General features: G+C 46.5%; 1 long non-coding RNA gene across 2 annotated transcripts in view; it reads right to left on the minus strand.

Moving 5' to 3' along the window:
* LOC119857841 overlaps positions 1-22,321 on the minus strand; it is a 39,637-nt gene extending 17,316 nt beyond the window's left edge. The window contains exons 1-4 of one of the 2 annotated variants that reach the window (XR_005293717.2): positions 21,989-22,321; positions 11,192-11,398; positions 3,489-3,610; positions 3,059-3,193 (exon numbers count right to left, since the gene is read on the minus strand). This is a non-coding gene — a long non-coding RNA (uncharacterized LOC119857841). Of the gene's footprint in view, positions 1-3,058; positions 3,194-3,488; positions 3,611-5,134; positions 5,596-11,191; positions 11,399-21,988 lie in introns of those variants that run through there. The other variant, XR_006282201.1, reaches the window with a different exon arrangement.

The raw sequence follows: 22,321 nt of genomic DNA on the forward strand, positions 1-22,321 counted from the left end.
AGCCTTATTGAATTAAGTTTAAGTGTCACTGGGGTCCATTGTTTTAAGTGAATGGTTTATGCATGATTCTGTTCTACTGCTGGGGTAGGGCTACCACAGCTCCACCAAGAACTAAAAACTCTGGGTGGTGATTAAGGCAACTGAATTCAGCCAGATTGTAACCCCCACCCTCCCACCCCAGAGAGCTACCATCACCTGGGGAGGCTCGCATATATTGGTTCAAACTGGATTCTTCAGAGCCCAACAGATAAAGAAAGGACTTTTGGATAAATAGCCTGAGTTTAATCTGACTTGGGGTCTTCTTTCTGATCCAGTAAACGGACAGACCCTTGTGCCCAAGGGGTGGGAGACAATCCTCACGGAATGTTGGAAGGATTGATGCAGACGAGAACCCTTGTTGGAGTTGGGGGGAGGGTGTGACCTCTGGTAAGATGTTTAGCATAGGTCTGGGGTCTTTTGGGGGTTTAATTTATTTTCTTTGTAATGCTTTCACACCTTAAGAATAAATGTGCTTGCTTCGAAAGATCTGCACGGTAACTTATAACTGCTGGCAGTTCCATTGTTCAAAACCTTCGAAGAGAAAGTAAAGTGCAAACACTGGCCTGCTTAGGCAGCCTGGCTTGCTGGGAATGTCAGTGTAGGCAGGGAAATCTGCAGCCTGGAAAACCCCTGGTTGGGAGGGAGAGAGATGCAGGTCTCCACCCAAGAGAGGTATGTGCCCTTGAGGGACCATAGAGGTGGAATACAGACGCAGTTACTCTGAGCTGTGACAGGGATGACCAGATCATCTAGTCTGACCTCATATGTATCTCAGGCCCAATGTTCCCTCTAATTTTTGACAGTCTGTGTGTGCAAAATATTTCTTCTGTGCAAATTTTTGAAGCAGAGTTCAAATTTGTGCACCATGAGGCAAATGCGCCCAAGGAGTAAAATGCTTATACATTTAAAAAGTTTTAATTTGCAATTTGTGATAATAGTTTTACACCATGTTATTTTATAAATGCCATTTTTAAATACTTAGAAAAAGGAAATTTAACCATTCTTCATGAAGCAGAAGTTAATTTTAAGCATTACGCTTTATGATCTTTTTTATAGACAATCATGAGCATATATCAAGCACATATTAATCATGATAATTATCAGTCCATAGGCTTCTGCCCATTGGCATCCACTTTCAACTTTCCTTCTATACACGTCTGAAAAGATTTTGATAAACATATAATAAAGATAATTTAATAAGTATGCCATTATGTCAATTTATATGGGTTTTCAGATAGAGACATCATAAATAAAAAAACCCCAAGAGTTTGTATTTTAAATTTAAAATTTTCCTAAAAAAAAAAAATCAATAAATGATTATCAGACAAGAATAAGATATGTAATTACAAATGCATTTTAATTTCCTTATTGGTCAAAATGTCAAAGACTGCTAAACTAACCTTACGGTTTTTCCCTGCGATCTTTTTCATTTGCCCATTCAATATAAACTCTGTCCAGATCTATCAGTGTCCACCCAGCTGGGAACTCTTAATACATACATCAGCATGTCCAAATGATCTACTTGTAAACGATTCTGTAGTTTGTTTTTTTAGAGTGTTTATTAAGCTAAAGCCATGCTCACAGTCTGCACTTAATGCTAAGAATGTTCCTCCAATGTCCATCAACTTTGCAAGATCCTGAAACTGTTCGTTCTGGTGAGCAAATGTCACCATATCTGCGAAACTTAAAAACAATTGGCTTTTGATTCTTTCGGCTACTGCAAACTTGAAGTCATTGTACCGACCGACTATAACAATCTCTTCAGCAAGGAAGTCTTTGTATTTTGAACATGGGGATCTGACAGATTAAGCTTTAAGAAATCCAACTTCCATACATCCAGCCACATTCTTCCAGCTGAAAATTCTCCCGAAGCTCTGGCATCTCGACAATATACACAAACCACACTGTTGTCCTCATCATATGTGAATATTTTACAAAGTTTAACAAGCATTACACTATGCGACTTCAGTGTAACCGTCTCTATAGTCTCATCCAGCCATCCAGATTTAAATGAAGTTGCTGTTCTTTTATGCTTAGACCTCTAGACAGTGACATTTTGGGATTGATTTTTTACCAGATTGGTTTATTTAAAATTAATACTTTTATTATATGGCTACTATTTCAATGCGCTTAACAGCGTGACTCAACAAAAGGGAAAACGGGAGATCATTCAGATCAGGATACCGGAAGTTTGTGCATAGCTCCGATCACGTCCATGCATCTGTGGCAAAAAAATGTGGGAAAATGGAGATGTGTGGGTCCCAACCGTCCCAACGTGATCAATGTTCCAAGTTTGAAATGCTGGCGGGGAAGGGTACGATTCATTGCTCCCCTTTCCCTTTCCCCCACTTGCCAGCTAGTAGAATCTAGCTGTGTTGATAGATGGCAGGCAAACAATGTCAAAAGTCGCCCGTAAATGATATTTCGGCCTAGCTCCGATGTAGTATTTCATTTTTTGTGTGCGCGGTGTTTTGCCATGTGCATGGGGTTTAGGATCTGTGTGCGCACGCACATGCGCACAGCTTAGACGGAACAGTGCTCAGACCATCAACTCAAGCACCTGCACACTAAACCCAGCAACTGAAATTAGATCAGAGCATTATAGCTCACAGGGGACTAGACTATTATGTGCCGCAGGCAGGCAGAGAATAGAAGGACCAAGGTGCAACAGTGCCCGAGGCCTCTGCAATGGCAGGGAATTAAGTCATGGGGTGTGGAAGCTCGATGTGTATAAGGGGTGAAGGGATGTGGGTGGGGGGGAGAGAAGGGAGCTACTGAGAATCCACTGCGGGGTGGGGTGGGGGGGAGCAGCCGACTTCAGGCTGGGAAGGGGCATCTCGGCAATTCCTCAGTGGCTAGTGCCCTGTGCATCAATGCCCCCTCCCTCTGGCCAGGTGCCAATGCCCTGTTCTCTGCCTTGTTCCAGTGCTGGCACGTGTGCTCCTGCCCCTCCCCAAACTGGTTATCTCCACTGGGACCCACTGTGCCTGGAAGGCAGGGAGAGGAGAGGTGTTCCTACCTGCTCCCCGGCGGTCAGCATGTTCTCGTGTGCCATGGTGCCTGCTGCCTCCAGCCTCTTCTCTGGTGCTGCGCTCGCCTCCACTCCCTCCACACGTGCCAAGGGTTGGAAGCATAGCCGGGACCCCCCTTGCCTCTGCAAGAAATTGTGGAGGTGGAAAATACTGAGGGAGTTGGAAACATAGATCAGTCCCTCCCCCACCATATTTCCATTGCAAAAACACTAGCTCCATTCCATGCCCCCATCCCCAGCTCTGCCACCTTTGGAAATATACCATGGGTGTAAGACACACCAAAGTTAAGGTGGGTCAGGGAGGGAGCAGAGCCATGGTCCCAACCTGAATTGTGCACCAGCTAGTGCAACGAGCTGAGCACGCAGGGAGGAGCGGGCTGTACCATCGTGGTGATAAGCACACAGCAGATACGCATACCTTCGTGACTGGAGAGAGAAGTGCCTTCAAGGGACTGAGACTGAGAGAGTGCGCCTCAAAATGATCAGGAGCCATTAAAGAGGTGTCCTTAAAAAGCAGTGAAGAAAAACTGTGGCCTGGCCCTGGGGAGAAAGGAGAGACACACCAGAGATGCCATCACGCTATGTAGCGATCAGACACAGGCGATGCAGAATGGCCAGCCAGCACAGGGAATCAATCCCCAGATGCAGCGTGCAGCCCTTTCCTGGGTGGCTCTTACCCACTCCCTGCCAGATACCTGAGGAGCATCTCTACTTTACACTGTGTCAACATTTGCCTAGCTTGCCATGCTAATAAAATCTCCTTGATTTGAACTGAATTGCTTTCAAGGCTCAACCTAGCTCGGCTGACCGCAAGCAGACTCTGTCAATGGAAAGAAGGGAATGGTGGGATTCTGATCAGCGCCGTCTGCAGCCACGCCGCATGTGATGCTTTTTAAAAATGGGGTTCGTTACATTTCTAGTCCCCGCCTCTCCTCCCAGGAATATCTTCCCTCATCCCCACACGGCTCACCCATCATAGCATCGTTCCTTTCTGAATGGGATTTTACAGTGAGTTTAGTGCTGAATGGACACCCCCTAGGAATTATATCCTCCGGCCACAGAAGAGGTGGAACATGGGCAGCAGCAGGGCAAAATGCCTCACAAATATGCGTCAACTCTGTTCAGGAGGGACCACCTTCAGATGTAAAAGGGAGTTTGGTTACTATGGCCCAGATCCACAAAGGTATTTAGGCGCCTAATTCTCACTGAAATCAATGGACCTTAGGTACCTAAATATCTTTCAGGATTTGGCCCCAATCCCATTCAGTCGTCAGGCTGTGTTGAGACTGCCAATGCATAGGCCAGTTAGATCCAAGCAGCATGGCAAAAATCCTTTGAATAGTGTGTTTTACAAATAAGAACAGGCAGCTCATACTGGAAACTATAAGACCCATCTGGAACCTTGGGCCCAAGGCCCTTTGTTTCTAGGGTATCATATGTAAGAGCTAAGGAAGGGCTGAAGTGCATAAGATTTGAAGAAAGCAGCTGAATGAGTTTAGTCAAGCAAGGACCAGATTAGAGGCCCCTGATGAAAAATCCTCCAACTCAAGGGGCCTGTTAAGGGCCGAGGAACAGGAGTTGAGGTGCTGGTGGACAAAAAGAAGGAATTAAGTCGAGAGGGAAGGAGACCTGAAAAATTTCATGGAAGAATCTGAATTGTCTGATATTTGCTCATCACTATTTATATTCCTGTCCCTTGTGTCCTTGAGCCTGGGTGTGAATGCCAGCCAGGAAAAAAAGTCACCTTCAATGAATATAAAGTCTCCCATCTTCATAATTCCACAAACCTATCCATAGCTGCTGAAAGAACAGCTTGTGCTTGTACCTCCCAGTTGTGCCAGGTATCTGCATATGCCTGGACCGGATCCACTGTACTGATCCAGCAGCAGGTAAATCTGGACATCAGCCAGTGGCCCACAAATTACTATCCCCACCAATAACCTGATCAGCTCTCGGTCATTGCAAATGAGATGCTTTTATGATGAATGCTTCAGTGTGCCCTTGGCTTGTTGAGACCTGCTGGCTGGCTGTAATAAAAGGCTGCAGATAAGGAGAGAGACTAACTCAGCACTTAGCTCTTTCCACAGTTCACTGGCAAATCTCCATTTACTGCCTGATATTTCAGAAGAGTAGCACATGAAAAGCCAGACCAATGATGGTTCTGCTAGTGGGAAACATGGGACATTGCCCTACACAGAAAGAAATGAGAAAAATAAAGATAAAAGACAAAACATACAATCAACCAAACTCTGTGGGCTGTTCACAGCTGTTCACTTGCCACAGTCCCTCTTCCAGATGATGGAAGGGAAGAAGCTGTTTCAGAGCCCTGGGCTGAGGCAGGTGTATTTCATTGGTGGACTCCAACGCCACCTTCAGGGTGGGAAGAGCCTGCTCTTGACTCTACAATTCGGCAATCAAAGGCACTTCTAGAAGGTGCTATTAACGACAGAGTATGAAGCAATGGGCCAGTGAAGGAGGGTTACCGCACCCCACCTAAAAGTCTGACCTAGAGCTGCGAGCCGAATGCTGTGGATCTTCCACTACTTTAGGTGTGGTGATACCAACTGGTATCATCCCACCCACTCCTGCTGTATTAAGTGTTCTAACTCACTTTGGTGATCCCTCTCCCTTCGCTGCACTGTAGATGAGAAAAACAAATCTACAATACTTTCTTCTGGATTTCAAATTCCCAAGCCAGGAAACACTGGTCCCTGGGCAATTTTTCAGCCGAGAATGTGACGTGCTATGCACTCTGGGAAAGAGAATGAGTGGAAGAGTGTGTTCATTTGGATTGGTGGGCACTGGGTGGTAAGCAACAGAGGCAAATGTCTAGGCTCTCTGAAGAGCATGAAATACCTTATGCTATGTGCATTCTCCTGTCAGCAAACTTTTGGATGACAGAAGCATATCGTGAGAGGAAGGATGGATGTGTGGTCCAAACATGCAGCTGTGTACTCAGAAGACCAGACTTCAATTCCCAGCCTCTGCTGCAGCTTTCTTGTGGGACCTTGAGCAAATCACTTAAGCCCAGAGTTTCAAAAGGTATTTAGACTCCTAACTTCTATTGACCCTGGGTCTTAATCTCCTTTGATCCCAATTCCTTATCTGTGAATGGGATATAGTAATACATCCTTTCGTCCACCCTTTGTCTTGTCCATTCAAATTGTAAGCTCTTCAGGACTGTCTCTTACTTGTACAGCCTGCAGCTCACTGCAGGCCCTTCTCTTAGTTGCAGCTTGTATATGCTACTGTAAAACCAATAAATAATGTTATAGGGCTGAACTTGACCCAAACTGTCTAAGTAGTCTAGCAATGCAAGCACTGAGTGTAAACATTCCCTTTCTTTTTCTATTTCAGATCTGAATTTCTCTCATTGCCAGAGAGCAGCTCCTTGTCAGAAACATTCCAATGGCCCTCAGAGAGAGGGGATTTAATGCTCCCATCACGCAATCAGTTCTCAGGAGAGAAAAGGCGACTTTGCTGGAAGTACTCCCCCTATTCTAAACAAGCACCCTCTGACCTCTCTGAGCCTCCTGCAGGCCCCATTCATTGCTGAGAACCATGAGCCTTTCATCTGAAGTATAAATTAAAATTATTTCACAGGTGGCTTTTTCCCCCTTTTCAACGTTTTAGCCCATTGCCCGGGGGGGGGGGGGTAAAAAAAGCAAGCCCAACTGAACATTCCTAACCTAACAATATTACTGTTGGCTTTTTAATTAGAAAAATAATTAATGTGACTTAATTACTGTGTAATGAGCTTTCTTTATTAAAACCTGTGGCCCATACCACCTCAGGGTGTGATCTTGTCAGATCTTCGAAGCTAAGCCGAGTTGGACTGAATCAATACTGGAGTAGAAGGCATCCAAAATATTATATATATATATATCTCCCTGGTGCTGCAGAGGTGGCACCTGCACTTTGGTAGGTGGTGCTCTTCCCTAGCCGAAGTCTAGTATTGGGATAAGCTCTGCTGTAGGAAGTGCCATTTTTAGATGATACGTAAAGCTGAGATCTTGACCTCTGTTAGCACTTTTCACTAACAACCGTTCCTTTTGCCTACTTAAAATTTCGATTGGATCCAGTTTTCTCCACTCCTCCTTAAGAACTATTGCGCAATAATGCTGTGCAGTGTTAAGATCGGTCTATGCTAGAAAACTTTAGCATCCCCATAAGTACCTAGACTGTTTGTAAAACATTCCATGTCCTCACCAAACATTCCCAGTCCTGTTATTTATTAGAGGAGAAGTGCATAAGAACAACTGCAGTTAAAGCTACCTTACAGTTCCCATTCTTAAATGGCCTTTTCAGTTGCTTACAACTTTGACCTTTGGGGCTGGAATATTACCAGCCTGGTATCTGCCTACTCTTTTTGAAAAGTTTGGTTCAGTTGAAGACGGCTAGTGGCAGGGAAAAATATGCTTTTGCATGTCCTCTTTCCTTAAGCAGAGACAGGAACAGAAAGCAGGTCTCCAGACCTGTTCCCTAGCCCCAGAGCACACTAACTCTGCAGGACTGAAAGACACCAACTTAGTAGAGAAAACAGCGCTGGGTGCATGTAAAACTCTGCTACTCAAAGACTGATTTCAGCTGTGCATGGTTGCGCTGCCATATGTTACACCTGCTGGCACCCAGGTCTCAGGAGAGGATATCAGATTAAATGAAAGCACCCCCAGACCAACTGAATTCCAATACAGGATGAAAGTGGTTTGTGTTTATAACCTGCCTTGAGTGCTCCTTTAGCAACACAACCCCATTTGCTTTATGGCACCGCCCTGGTGTCTCTTTAAGGCCTGCTGAGCCTCGCTGCCATGCTCCCTGCCATGCGGTTCGTCAAATGCCCAGTGCTTCGTGCCTGCAAAACAGCTACAGCCCTGTGCACATTTTCTCCCGGCCAGCCACAGAATGAAGGCATGTTTCCTGGCAGCCAGTCTGTTGCTCTTCCAAACTATTCCAAGACGTCGGTCCAGTGTTACAGCCAACACAGACTGCGGCTGAGCAGTACACGGAGGAAATGTCATGGAACAGTTTCATTTGGAGCTGACATCTTTGAAGGGGGGCTAACGCCTTGTGGAAAACTTAGAAACAAACCAAACCAGTTTGTTCTATATCACGTTAGCTTCTGGTTTTTCCTCTTCATCCTGTCTCCTTGTATGAAAACACGGTCCAGTCGGTTAGAGCACTAGCCTTCGACTCTGGAGACCTGGGGTCTATCCCCAGCTCTCCCACTGCCCTGCACCCTCTGATCCCTCTCTTTCTCCATACACCCTGTATCTGTCTTGTTTGTAAGACCAAGTGCTTCAGAGCAGGGCCTGTTGCTTAACTGTGCATACATACAGCACCTAGGACAATGGAGATCACAGTTGGGGCCTCTAGGAACCTTCATAACATTAAAAAAAAAGCCTTACTACATATGAGCAACCTCGCTACTGCTCCTGCCTGCTCCTTTGCTATCGAGAGTCAAAATCCTCTGTCACACAATCATTAATTGTCCTTGCATCAACCAAACTGGCTCCCACTTGAGGCTGGAGACTCCTCCATTAAGGAGACACCCACTGCTCTTCTGCCCACTGTGTCTAATCTTCTCCTCAACTTCAGGCAACTGCAGCAGATGGATGGGTGGCCATGAAGCATGGACACCACAAATAAGTCTGACACTTTAGGTCCATCTGAAAGAAACACATGTGGCATTGCCACCAGCAGTTCAGAAGGCTGCAATGCTTCTGGAAACACTTTGCCCCTAGCTTAACTCATCGAAGTTGAGAGGATGCTTTAATTGGAATTGGACTGGCCCTCTGTGTCCACATACAGAAGTGCTCTTAATCTGGCACAAGGTGTTGCTCATAATCACTCAAGTGACTTGAGACTCTAAGTCCCACTGACTTTTGAAAACATTAACCAGTATATCCTTGCAAGTGCACCTCCCAGGAGCAAGTCTCACCAATGCGTTTGCTTGCTCTGGTTCACAGCCGCTTGGTGCAGTCCTAGTGTGGCTGGGAACAATATGGTTTTCCCATAATGCCCACCTTTCAGCAACAGTTTTGGCAAATGTCTGCTCCCATCAGTTCCAGACCGTCTGAAAAGCAGAAAAAATAGTCTTGGCTTTGCTCATGACCCTGTCCATGCATTGTACCCTGTGTGTCTCAGTCCAGAAATACTAAACAGGACACAAGAAAAGCTCTCTTTAAAACAGAAAAATTAGACAGATTCTCTCCCCCTCAGAAACTATGATAGTGTCTCTTCCCACTGTTGTGAATCGACATGTCTCCTTCTCACATCTGCATTCTCCCAGTCAATGGGCCTCTCCTCATTGACATCCTAGTTTGAAACAACAGTAATCACCAGATAAACAAAAGCCTTCTTGTTTAATAAGTCTAGCTATCCCCCAGCCATCAGAACACCTAGCAAGCAACCCAAAGGAGAAATCTCCTCTTCCCTCATTCTTATTGTTGCTATTGGACACTCTGTAGCCTCCTGCTTTGTACCACGGAATCATAGAGATGTAGGGCTGGAAGGAACCTTGAGAGGTCACCTCGGCCAGCTGTGTGTGCTTAGGCAGGACCAAGTAAACCTAGACCATCCCAGACAAGTGTTTGTCCAACCTCCTTCTTAAAAACCTCCAGTGACGGGGATTCCACAACCTCCCTCAGAAGCCTATTCCAGAGTTTAATTACCCTGATAGTTAGAAAGTTTTTCCCCAATATCTAACCTAAATTACCCTTGCTGCAGATTAAACCAATTACCTCTTGTCCTACCTTCATGAACCTGGAGAACAATTGATCATCATTTAACGTATTTGAAGACTTATCAGCTCACCCCTCCTTAGTCTTCTTTTCTGAAGACTAAAACATGTACATTTTTTTTAACCTTTTCTCAGATGTCAGGTTTTTCTAAACCTTTTATTTTTGTTGCTTCTTCTGGATGCTCTCCAATTTGTCCATATGTTTCCTAAAGTGTGGCACCCAGAACTGGATGCAGTACTCCAGCTGAGACCTCATCAGTAAAAGTCAATTCCCTCCTATGTTTGACTTTCACTCCTGTTACCAGATATTAGCCTTTTTTGCAACTGCATCATTATTGTGGACTCCTATTCCAATTTGTGATCTGCTAGAACCTCCAGATCCTTTTCCGCAGTACTGCCACCTAGCCAGTTATTCCCCATTTTATAGTTGTTCATTTGATTTTTCCTTCCTAGAAATAGCACTTTGCACTTGCCTTTATTGGCTTTCATCTTGTTGATTCTCTAATCTGTCAAGGTTCTTTTCAATTTTTTTTCAATCCTGTCCTCTAAAGCACTTGCAATTCCTGCCGGCTTGGTGTCATCCACAAATTTTATAAAAGTGTATTTTCCACTCCATTCTCCCACGTCATTCATGAAAATATCGACTAGTACCAGACCCAGAACAGAGCCCTGTGGGACCCTCTAGATACACCCTCCCAGTCTGACAGAGAACCATAACTACTCTGAATATGATCTTTCAACCAGTTGTGCACCCACCTTCCTGTAATTTCATCTAGACCACGTTTTCCTAGCTTGTTTATGAGTCAGCCACGGATAAGGCTGGGGAAGCCACCAGCAAGGAATGTTACACTCTATAGCCTGCTTCTGATTGATCCTGGGATGTGACTGGGAGAGCCACCAGAAGGGAACACGACTTCCTTGGCTTGCACAGCTGCCACCTAGCCTAATGGCTCACAGATGACAACAGCTTCCTCTCCTCCCACCCCCAACTCCTCCTGCCCATTCTGCTCTCACTGGGCCAGCAGAAGAGATCATGATGTTGCACTGAAGCTTAGAAACCAGCCTCCAGCCCCTCCTAAAACTCATTTGTGCAATGCAAGGCAAAGTGTGGGGGCGGCAGAGGCTAAGATCCTCAACGTGCTGAGCCGCTAGAGCGGATGGGGAGAAAGAAAGTAAACCCCAGTGGTGAATAACAAGAAACAGTTGCTGATAAAGCGTAAGTAGCAGCTGTTGCTCATCCCTTCTCAAGGTGGCTGAATGGCAACAGGGAGTTTTCCCTAGATTGTACTGGGAGACAACACCCCAAGTTATCTTATTTTTCAGGAATACAAACCAACAATGAGAAACCTCAGCAGATTTGGAGGCTCCAGTGGAATATTCACCTGAAACTCTCTGGGGTTTGTCCAGACGACTTTTGTTGGGAAGTCAGCCTGGATATCTTGCCAGATCAGATTTTCTCACAAGATTCCAAATGCTTTCTAGGCTTCTGCTGGCTCAGGAATTGGCTATTCTCATAGAACTTCAGCACTTCCCAAAAGGCACAGACAACAGTCACAACTAACAAAAATGTCTGCCAAATTCTTTAGAACCTGAGGAAACAAAAATTAGATTTAGATCAGTTTTCATTTTAGGGAAAGGCTCAGAAGGGGCCCCACCTACAGCTCTGCCAATGCACCTCAGTCCTGACCTGCTGCAGCACCCTCTGCTATACAGTACTGGGCCCCAGACAGCTCTGCCAATACAGCTCATCCATGACTTAACTGTGCTACTGTATGGTAGGGCGTGGTTGCATGGTATCCACAAATCGGGGAAAGAATGATTTGCACTTGAAGAAAACAGAGACTTCTGCAGGAACATTGTGTATGGGAAAATGAATGGCTAGGTGAAATATTCTTAAATATTCTTCTCCCAATAGTATTTCATTCCCCGATACAGCGAACATTTTACCTACCAGGAAGGTTAGGACCAGAGGGAAGGAATGACACAGACTAGAACAGGCAGAAGTTAAGGAGCCCTCTTCTATCCCAAAGCATATGGGTGGCCAAAGCCAAAGGTTGCATGGAAACAATTTTATTTTATCAGAGACTAAAAATGTCTATGTAAATAGCAAACAGCAGGCTAAGAACGCAGATTTAATCTCAGCCTACCCCATACAAGATCATAGGGCAAGCAGGTCAATTGCAGCCCAGGTTACAATTAAAGAACGCTTTGTGGTTAAAGCCATGCCTCCCGTCCTCCTTTTATTGGGCTGAATATTTTCACTGTGCAGCTGCTTTTAGTATTCTTTTATTATTAGTTTAAATTACAGCAGGACCTCTCTAATTCACCCTAACGACTGGGAGAGCTGCTGAGAATGACTCACCACCTGGGAGAACTGGGGTTGGGGAGGAAGCAAACAAAAACTATATGGCATCATTGGTCAGTTGAGGAGCGGAATTTAATTTTAAATCTCTGTAGCACATGTTCTGTGGTATAATGAAATCTCCCTACAGTGCATCAGTGCATTGCTATCCAATTTTTGCTAGAAGAGGGACAAGAAGAATGCTAACAAAAGTTTTCGGAAGGATATAAAACCTCATGTTGCAGGAGTTAAGCAAATCTCTACCTATTAGAGATCAGGGTGAGAACTAATGTAATGGTTCCACATCTGCCTGCTGTGGGGTTCTTGCACTTCCCACTGAAGCAGTTGGTACTAGCCATGCTGGTGGCAAGATACTGGACTAGATGGACCTCAGGTCTGCTCGAATCTGACAATTCCTAGACCACTGTATGAGTATGCAGGTGTAATAAGCGTGTGTATATGCACATTCTGGAATGGGCCGATTATTGAGCTTCTACTAGGGTGCAAAGTTCAAAACTTAACCCCCCAACTAGGAGTCTGTTTGATGCAACATGCCACATGTATATAGGCTCTGAGATTCCTATTCATCAAAGCGCTTAAGGATATGCTCAAGTTTAACCATGTGTTTTAGCCTAATTAAAGTCAGTAAGAGATAATTACAGTTTAAGCACATAGGGAGGTGCTTTGCTGAGTTGGAGCATACAAAGCAGCACTCTTGTAGTAGGCTCGCACTCCAAGCCCCTGTTAAAACTAGAGTTAAGGTTGCATGTTCATAGCAATAACGTACAGGAGGAAAACCCTTCTTAAAAGATTACAAAACCAGCCGGTAGAATACAAGCAAATTCCAAATTAAGAATGCATTTAAAAACACTGAAAAAGTAAGTAAATGCAGAGCAAAGAGGTTTGATTTGCCTCTCATTATAATAGTTTTGTATCAGAATATCTAAATAAGAGGAGAATCAGGCCACATGATTGTCAGACAACCTTTAATCCGACCCTACGTGCCTGCTTGACCTTCACTCAGATTCACAGGCACTTGAGTTTTGTCTACTCTGGGGAAGCTTAAATAGTCAAACTGATTCTAACATCAGGTTCTTTGAACCAGTGTTAAAACTGGTGGGAACCATTTAGTGTAGCAACCTAGCACTCTGGCAGCTCCAGTTGTTTTTATGACTGTTTCAGTTAGACTTGATTTTCAGAAGGTTGAACTAAAATAGTTATGGGAGGAGGGGGAGACTCAGCTCTGGCTGGAGGGCCTTGTCCACACAACAACTCTCAGGTTTCAGAGTAGCAGCCGTGTTAGTCTGTATTCGCAAAAAGAAAAGGAGTACCCGTGGCACCTTAGAGACTAACAAATTTATTAGAGCATAAGCTTTCGTGAGCTACAGCTCACTTCATCGGATGCATTATGCTCTAATAAATTTGTTAGTCTCTAAGGTGCCACGGGTACTCCTTTTCTTTTTACAACAACTCTCAGTGGTTTTAACTCTGGTGCTAGAACCACTCTAAATTTTCTGATGGCTTTCCCAGTGGTGAGCTGGAGCCAGTTTTCACTGGTTCGCTAGAACCGGTTGTTAAAATTTAGAAGCCCTTTTAGAACCAGTTGTTCCGCGAGGGACAACAAAAGTGGTGCCTTAGGCACCGATTCCATGGGTGCTCCAGCCCTGGAGCACTCAAGGGGAAAATTTGATGGGTGCAGAGCACCCACCGGTAGCTCCCCACCCCACCCCACCTCTGCTCTGCCTCCTCCCCTGAACGCACCGCCCCGCCCTGCTTCTCCACCCCCCCAGGCTTCCCGCGAATCAGCTGTTTGGCGGGAAGCCGGGGTGGGCTGAGAAGCAGGCGGCGGCTTCGCGCTCAGGCCTAGGGAGGCAGAGGTGAGCTGGGGCGGAGGGGGCGCGAGGAGGGCCACCCGTGCCGCAGCAAGTAACCCAGGAGGGTGGGGGTGCACAGGGAAACCGCTCCTCCCTGCCCCAGCTCAACTCCGCCACCCTCAGCCTGAGAGGGAAGTGGCTGCCTGCTTCTCAGTCCTCCCCAGCTTCCCGCCGAACAGCTGATTCGCAGGAAGCGGGGGGAGGGGGCGGAGAAGCAGGGCGGGGCGGCGCGGCGCATTCAGGGGAGGAGGCGGAGCGGAGGTGAGGTGAGCTGGGGCTGGGCATGGGGTGGGGAGCTGCCGGTGGGTGCTCTGCACCCACCAAATTTTCCCCGTTGGTGCTCCAGCTCCAGAGCACCCAGGGAGTTGGCGTCTAAGGCGCCACTTTTGATGTGATCAGTGGGGGGAGTGGCTGCTCCCCCCCAGCTACACTCCCCCATTCTTAGGAGCCAGAGGGACCTGCTGGATGCTTCCTGGGAGCTGCCCCAGGTAAGCACCGCCGGGACTCTCCACCTTGGCCCCTGGCAAGTGCCTCTGGCTCTTAGGGGTGGAGTGGGCACCCACTACGGTGGCCCATGAGACCCTCCTGCCCGGTTCTGGGGGGGGCAGTCAGGAGACAGGGGAGGGGGGTGGATGGGGCAGGAGTCCCAGGGGGCGGGGGTGGGCAACGACGCCCTCGTGGGGTTAGGAAGGAACCCATTGTTAAGATTTTGGCAGCTTATCACTAGGCTTTCCCCAGTCTGGCCACAGCCTCAGGGCTTTCAGTCCAGTTATGGAGCTTAAGGTCCTGTTTACACTGCAAATCAGATCTATCAGCCGTAAGTGGGTCTCCTAAGCTGATTGTAATTGTAACACAACCACTAAGTTGGGTCATCTGTAGGGTTGAATCTGGTACCACTGGATCTAAAAGAATGAACTTCTAGTGGTTGAGCTAAAAGGACCGGGTATGTCATCTCGGAGATAGTAGCAGTCTTCAACCTCTATACTTGGTCTAGCTACTAGAAGATAAAGAACTACACTGTGTCAATACAAGTTACACAGTTATGGCCTTTAGAAGAGGAAGGATACCCACTATGGCCTTATCTACACTTGGAAATTTAAGGCTCCTAAGTTACTCCTGGTGTGACTCTTCGTGGTATTAATAGTGGAAAGTGGAATGTAAATGGGGCTATAGTGTTCTTACCACTGTAGTCAACTAGCCCTGCACAGAGGAAGGAAACGCCAGAAAGAAGAGGACAACAGGCAACACAAGCATATGTTAGCACAGCAGAGTACTAGTGCTACTGGGATGGCTGCCATCTTGGTCATGACCAAGGAGTGACCCCAGGTCTTCTGGATGTAGGAGCATGAACCACATAACATGAGTCAAAGGATACATGTCCTGGATCCAGAAGCTGCAACAGGCTCATAACCTATTCAGGTCAGGTACAAACGGGACACTAAACACTGGGTTATGCTGTTTTCACCACCTACACAGTACAGGACCAAGTCTCTTGCTACTGTGTTTATCAGCAATCTGAATGAATGCCAAAAGGACAAGTTAGGAGTCACATCAGGAGTTGTACTTAGGTCAAGTGATTTCCTGTATGCAAGAACATGGGCCCTACCATATCAGAGCACATCAGTGGTCTCTTGAGCTTAATAACATCTCTTCAACAGTGACTAATATCCAATACTTCAGAGAAAGTTACTTAAAAAAAATCCCTTGCACTTAGTTGTGCAACACTGTACCATCTCTTCCATCACAGCTAGCAATCAATTTATACCCTAAGCCATGGGTATGAAGACTAATAAACGAGCCAGAATAAGAGGAGTTGTTCTTCATGGGAACATTAGTCTTTTTTTTTTTTTTTAAAAAAAACCTTACATGCAGCTCTTTCGTGTTCATTTAGTCACAGTTTCCTTTCATAGAAGTTTAAAAGTCCTCAGGTCATTCCAATCCATCCCCCTGCAACGCAGTACAGTCCCTATAATGTGTTTTATCTAGCTTTCAAAGACCCATGAGGTTTCCACCACCTCCCTCAGGACACTATTGCATAATCTAACAGAGCTTTCTGTGCAGCCTGACATTTCACAGAAGCCCCTCAGTCCAAACATGCAGCCACTGCAAACATTTGAAAAGAACTTCTCACTCTTCAGTCCCACACACATTGATGGAGGCGTTGTGGTTTCCATCTCACGAAATGCATGGAATGTCACACTGGATACTGCTTCTGGGTGCTCCCCAAGCGGAAAGCCGCCTGCCATAGCTCCAGTTCCCACTCTGGTTCAAATACATGTGGTTTTAATAAATGTTATCAGATCAACTTAACAGTTTTATGTTATGCTATAAATAGAAACCAGGGCTGCGTGTGATTCAGGAGAAATATGAAGATCATGTTAATGAGGCTTATAATAGTCAAGCCATTTCCTTAAACATTGGATTCCAAGGGCTGCTGGCATAGCCATAACTAGGGCATTTTAGCAACCGAGGGGAGCAGCCATATTTGTGCCCCCTACCATTTTCCCCCTTCATTTCTCCACTCCCTTTTTCCACCCTCACGGCTTTGCGTCCTGGAGGGCTGTCCTGCTCACGCCGGTTATGGCTGTGGCTGCTAGGGAGGTGGGTGGCTGGAGAGTTCTCCCAGTGGGCAGGAGACCACATAGGCCAGTTGGCCAACCTGCCTGCTTTCCATAAAAACTTACAATAGAATTCAGTAAAACTTTCAGCTTTCACCAAGTGCCCGCAGAACATTTTGATCCTGATGAATCAACATGTCCTGTTGGAAAATTTTTCACTAGCTCTAGTCATCACCTGAAACCCCAGTGAAACACAGGTAGGAATAAATTTATTTTAATATAAATATTTTATAAAAAGTGTCTTCAGCCAAGCTTCTTCCAAGCAGTTTCCATGTTCTTTGTGAAGGCATCACCATTTAGATGCTATATGGTCCAACAGGCAGGGCACTGCCCTGGGGGTTGAGACATCTGGATTCTATTACTCGCTATTCTATTACAGTAATTCTATTACTGGCTGTGAGACCTTGGGTAAGCCACTTTATCTCAATTTCCCCTCCCATCTTTGGCTAGGAGCTCTAGGTAAAACTGTAATAAAAGAACATTATAGCTGATATCTGGCTCATGGCAATATCCATCAGACCACACAGAGTATAAATCAGTGTACAGGAATATCTTCATGCTCATGGGTACCCTAAACTGGGCTAGTTAGATGAATATGTCACAGCTTCATTGGCCCGTGTCCATCCCTGCCTGGGTATAATCACCTTCCATTTACCCACAGACACTCTGAAGCTCCATTTGTGGATGCACGCTGCATAGTGGGTTGGTTCTGCCTCAGCAGGTCAATGGATTTCTGTTTGTATATTCAGCAGTGTTAGGTTTTACGGGCGTAAAGCAGCTGGAGTGCTCTGCAGGTGCTATATAGTTGGATTAAGTAACAATTTTAAGAATTGCTCTAGACCTATGAACATCTCTGCTCGCTGTACTCTGGAGTAGCCTTCATATCCCTCTCGGATAACTGGAACCTTGGTGTCTGTGCATAAGCAAGCCACTGCAGATGGTAACCTCCACATACCCATCTGGCTACAGGCAACACTAACTAATAAGCAGTATGTGGTGGCTCCCATGTACCAGTCTGCCCATGAACACAGAGAAGCATCATGGGGATGGATATCCGCCATGTATCCACTGGCGCTCAGAACCAGTCGACAGCCACTGTGCTTTCAAACCTCTCTCTCACTGAAAGACGAGCTTATTGAAATTACAGCAGCATTAGCCAAGGGGCATTATCTGAAGCTGTGTTTTCATCCCTGGCAGCTCTGCCCCGAACATAGTGCCCAGCCCCGATCACGTAGAGAATGCTGCTACTCACCTGCCAGAGAGATGAAGGAGCAGCACATAACTTCCTTTGCTCAAACATCTCCCAGGAGCTCCTTAGTTCATTGACATCTATGGACCTGCTCCAGCCTCTCTCAACCTATTCTCTCTTTGCTCTGGATTTTGGAGAGATTTAGTGCTGGATTCACCAATAAAAAGCCGTTTCACACTGTTCCAATTATGACAAGCAGCCATTAAATGCAGTTTGCAGGAAGACTGGTCTGCTCTCTAAGATGGTCCCTGTTGCCATAGTATCTGAGCTCCTCACAAATGTTTAATTTCCCCTCACAACCACCCCGAGGCAGGACAGTGCTATTATGCCCTTATTAGAGACCGAGGCCCGGAGAGAGACACAACAGGGCACATCTACACAGCAAAAAACCAAAAGCCCTACAGCAGCAAGTCTCAGAGCCCGGGTCCACTGATTCAGGCTCACGCTACCGAGCTAAAAATAGTGTGGATTGCCCACTTGGGCAGGAAACCAGACCCACCCTGGGTTTCAGAGCCTGGGCTCCAGCCTAAGCAGTAACATCTACACTGCTATTTTTAGTCCCATATCATGAGTTTGAGTCAAATGACCTGGGCTCTGAGACTCTGCCATGGTTTGGTGGTGGGATGTTTGGTTTTTTTCTGTGTAGACATACCTTAAGTGACTTGGCACAATCACACAAAGTCCACTCTGGAACAGGGAATTGAGCCCAGGGCCAAGCTAGCATGCTGCCTCCTGGCCCCTCCTTCTTTGTGCTTAAGGCACTACACTGGGACTCAGGAAAACTGGGTTCAATCCCAAACTCTATTTAGTGTCTTTGCCTCAGTTCCCTATTAATAAAATGGGAACAATGCTCCATTTCTGCTTTGCCGGCCTATTCTGTTCAGATTGAAAGCTCTTCAGGACAAGGACTGCCTCTTACTCTTGATCTTGGGTGATGCTCTGAGGTGTTACCATAAAACAGACAATAAATTAAGCTGAGTTGGCTGCTGCTTTGTCTCTCTGCAGCAACAAAAGCAGAGAGAGAGTGTACTGGTGAAATGGGCCCTGTGTTATTTGGTCTAATTCTTAGATGAAGGCCAGAAGGGACCATTGTAATCCTCTAGTCTGATTTCCTGTTTAACACAGACCAGCACACAGGACTTCCCTGAATTAATTCTTGCTCGAAGTACAGCACCTCTTAGAAAACATTTAGCCTCGAGCAAGCAGGTTTTGGTGATGGAAAATCCACCACAACCGTTGGTAAATTATTCTGGTAGTTTTAATTAACCTGTTACAAATGTTCACCTTAATTCTAGTCTAAATTTGCTTAGCTTCCACTACAAGACATTGAACCTTGTTATAACTTCTTCATCTGCTTCATTGATGATAGAGGGGTCTTCAAATTTCTGGTCCCCAAGTAGGTACTTAAGTGGATCAAATCACCCCTTAATAATCTTTTTGATAAACTAGATGAAAGTGATCTGTACCCCATTTGAACTCTGAGCAGATTTGTCAGAATCACATCCTATATAATCTCTTGCAAACATGCCTGAGACTATACCTAAGATTTTTCTGTACCATCTCTCCCTGCAGCACTCAAAGGCCAGATCCTGCAACTGGATCCGTTAAGGGTCATCCCTAGCTGCATGGCCAAGCCCCCCGCCCCCGCATAATGGGGCTCTGTGGGGGTGCAGCAATCTGCCCTTTTGCAACTGCTCCACAACGGCCAGAACAGTGCAGACAGATCCTTAATGAACAAACATAGCTCAGTTGTTGTGCAACAAGGTGGCTAAGAAGCTAGAGAGGAAACACCAGGAGCACAAATATCCTCTCCTCCTCTTTGTTTTGGGCCTGGAGGCTCAGTGATTGAGTTAATTTTCCAAAAGGGACAAAGCTAGGGTGACCAGATAGCAACTGGGAAAAAATGGGACAGAGGGTGGGGGGGGGGGGGTAATAGGCGCCTATATAAGAAAAAGTCCCAAAAAAACGGGACAGTCCCTTTAAAAACGGGACATCTGGTCACCCTAGACCAGGGGTGGGCAAACTTTTTGGCCTGAGGGCCACACCAGTGTCAGAAACTGTATGGAGGGCCAGGTAGGGAAGGCTGTGCCCCCCCCAAACAGGCTGGCCCCCGCCCTCTATTTGCCCCCTCCCATTTCCCAGCCCCGAGCTGCCCCCCTTAATGACCTCCCCATCCAACCCCCTCGCTTCTTGTCTCCTGACTGCCCCCTCCTGGGACCCCCTGCCCCACCCTCTATCAACCTCTCCTGCTCCCTGTCCCCTGACTTCCCCGACCTATCCACAGCCCTGCCCGGCCCCCTGGGACTCCCACGCCCTCTCCAACCCCTGACTGCCCCAAAACCTCTGCCCCATCCCACCGCCCCCTGCTACCTGTCCCCTGATCGACCCCTGGGAACCCCCTACCCAACCCCTGCACCGCCACGCATGCACACACACGCGCCGCCGCCCCTTTACCATGCCGCTCAGAGCAGCGGGAGCTCGCAGCCCCACTGCCCAAGCGGTGGCATAACTCCAGAGGAAGGGGAACAGCAAGGGAGGGGTGAGCCTCCTGGGCCAGGAGCTCAGGGGTCGGGCAGGACGGTTCCATGGGCCGGATGTGGCCTGTGGGTGGTAGTTTGCCCACCTCTACCCTAGAGAAAGCACTTAGTTCTGATGGGCAGGGCCAGGAGGTATCTCCTCCTGGGGAACATTTTTTAAACTCCCTCCACATGGTTAACTCCATAGGAAAAAGAATGCTCTCTAGCAAAACCTTTTATGAGCCAGGGACAAAAGCCACCTCTGGAAGGGAGGTATGAGCACTATCTTGGGAAGATGAACATCCAAAGTTGGGAACTTCCCCCACTCCTTCCATCTGAACACAGTGTAGGCTAAGATGAAAGGGACCCTTGTCCATGAGCTACATTGCACAAAGATTCCAAACTCCAGACCCAGACAGTTATAAAACTGCTGCCCATTACACAATGGAGTCACCCAGTCAAGATGCTAATGTGACTGCATCACAGACCATAACTGCCCTTGGATCATCTCATTCATTATACGTGTGTAATGGGCAGCAAACTCTTAAAAAGACAGAGTCAGTATTTACCCAGAACCATAGGAAATAAGACCAGTTCCCGCAGTTCTGATTGTCACTAAAATTGAAACCCCATTAGCTTTCAGGATCCACCTTTCCACATCTCTTTCTGATTTATTCCCTACCATTCTCTAGGCCACACGTTGTGACACCTGTCATACCAGCTGAAGAGGCTGGGGGAGACTGTTAAGCCTCTTCCACATCAAGCCAAGGGGTGACTGCAGAGACCTGACCAGCAGAGGACTATGCTGGTGGTAATTGCATTCCAAGACCAAGCCTAGGGTGCCCAATACAGGAGCACTGTCACCTGGCCAGGCCACTTTCTTCCCCTATACGTTCTCACAGCTTTATCACTCGTGGCACCCTGTTTGCCTATTTGCACCACTGGTTGCTGTGAGCCCTCTGATATTTTTAAGATATCTGTCATCATGGTAGCAAGGCCACTGGTACGAACCAGCACACTAAGAATTGCCTAGACTAATTGCTGGACTTTCAGTGTCAATGTTTAACTTCTACATTTCATAAAGATAGAAGAACCTGCGATGGTCAGACAGGACCAAAATCTCTCAGGCCATTATCCAACCTACACCCCAAACAGAAGAAATTCTGCTACAGTAATGCTGTAGAGATGTTACATGCAGATGGGTCTGTTTCCTGAACAGAACTTCCGGAAAGCAGAAGCTCCGGGGCAGGAATTCTGGTCTGTCCCACTAAAAGATAGGGGCCAAAACACTAAGTTTGCATCCGGATCTAAACTTCCCGAGTTACAGGGTGTTTGCAGAGCAGGGTGATTAACTCAGGCATCTCTCAATTGCCTCTATCCTATTCCAGACCATGCTTCCACTGAAGACTATTACATGACGCAGTTTACTCTGTTGCCTTCAATTTCCTGGACAGGTACAAAGCATTTCTTAGGTCTAGCTCAACTTTTCTCAATGTTTAGCTTGAAGTCATTGCCTTTGGCTTCACCCACTTCAGCTTCAGATTTTGACTAGAGCGCTCCCATTCGTATCATGAAACTGACCTGTGTGATGGGCTGAGGAGACAGTGATCCTCCCTCATCTGTTAGCAACAGCCATCCTCATCAGGTCTCATCCTCCACCCTCTTCTTCCGAGCCAGTATCAGCCTTGTTAAGGGTTCCAGGTACAGCCAGTTAAAGGTGGCACATTCAGTTACAATAAGGTATGGAGACTCCTGAGTCTTTTCCAACCTTAGCTGCCAGGCCTTCAAGTCAACAAGCCCACTGCTACTTCGCTTCCAGCTAAACACAGTTGCTGGAGCACTGGAACCCCAAGTGCTGTAGGACCTGATGTTTGTCCCGGCTACATACTAATTCTTCTGCATAAGTCTCTATTG

This window comes from Dermochelys coriacea, chromosome 6 (assembly GCF_009764565.3).
Source record: "Dermochelys coriacea isolate rDerCor1 chromosome 6, rDerCor1.pri.v4, whole genome shotgun sequence".
Taxonomy (NCBI): domain Eukaryota; kingdom Metazoa; phylum Chordata; order Testudines; family Dermochelyidae; genus Dermochelys; species Dermochelys coriacea.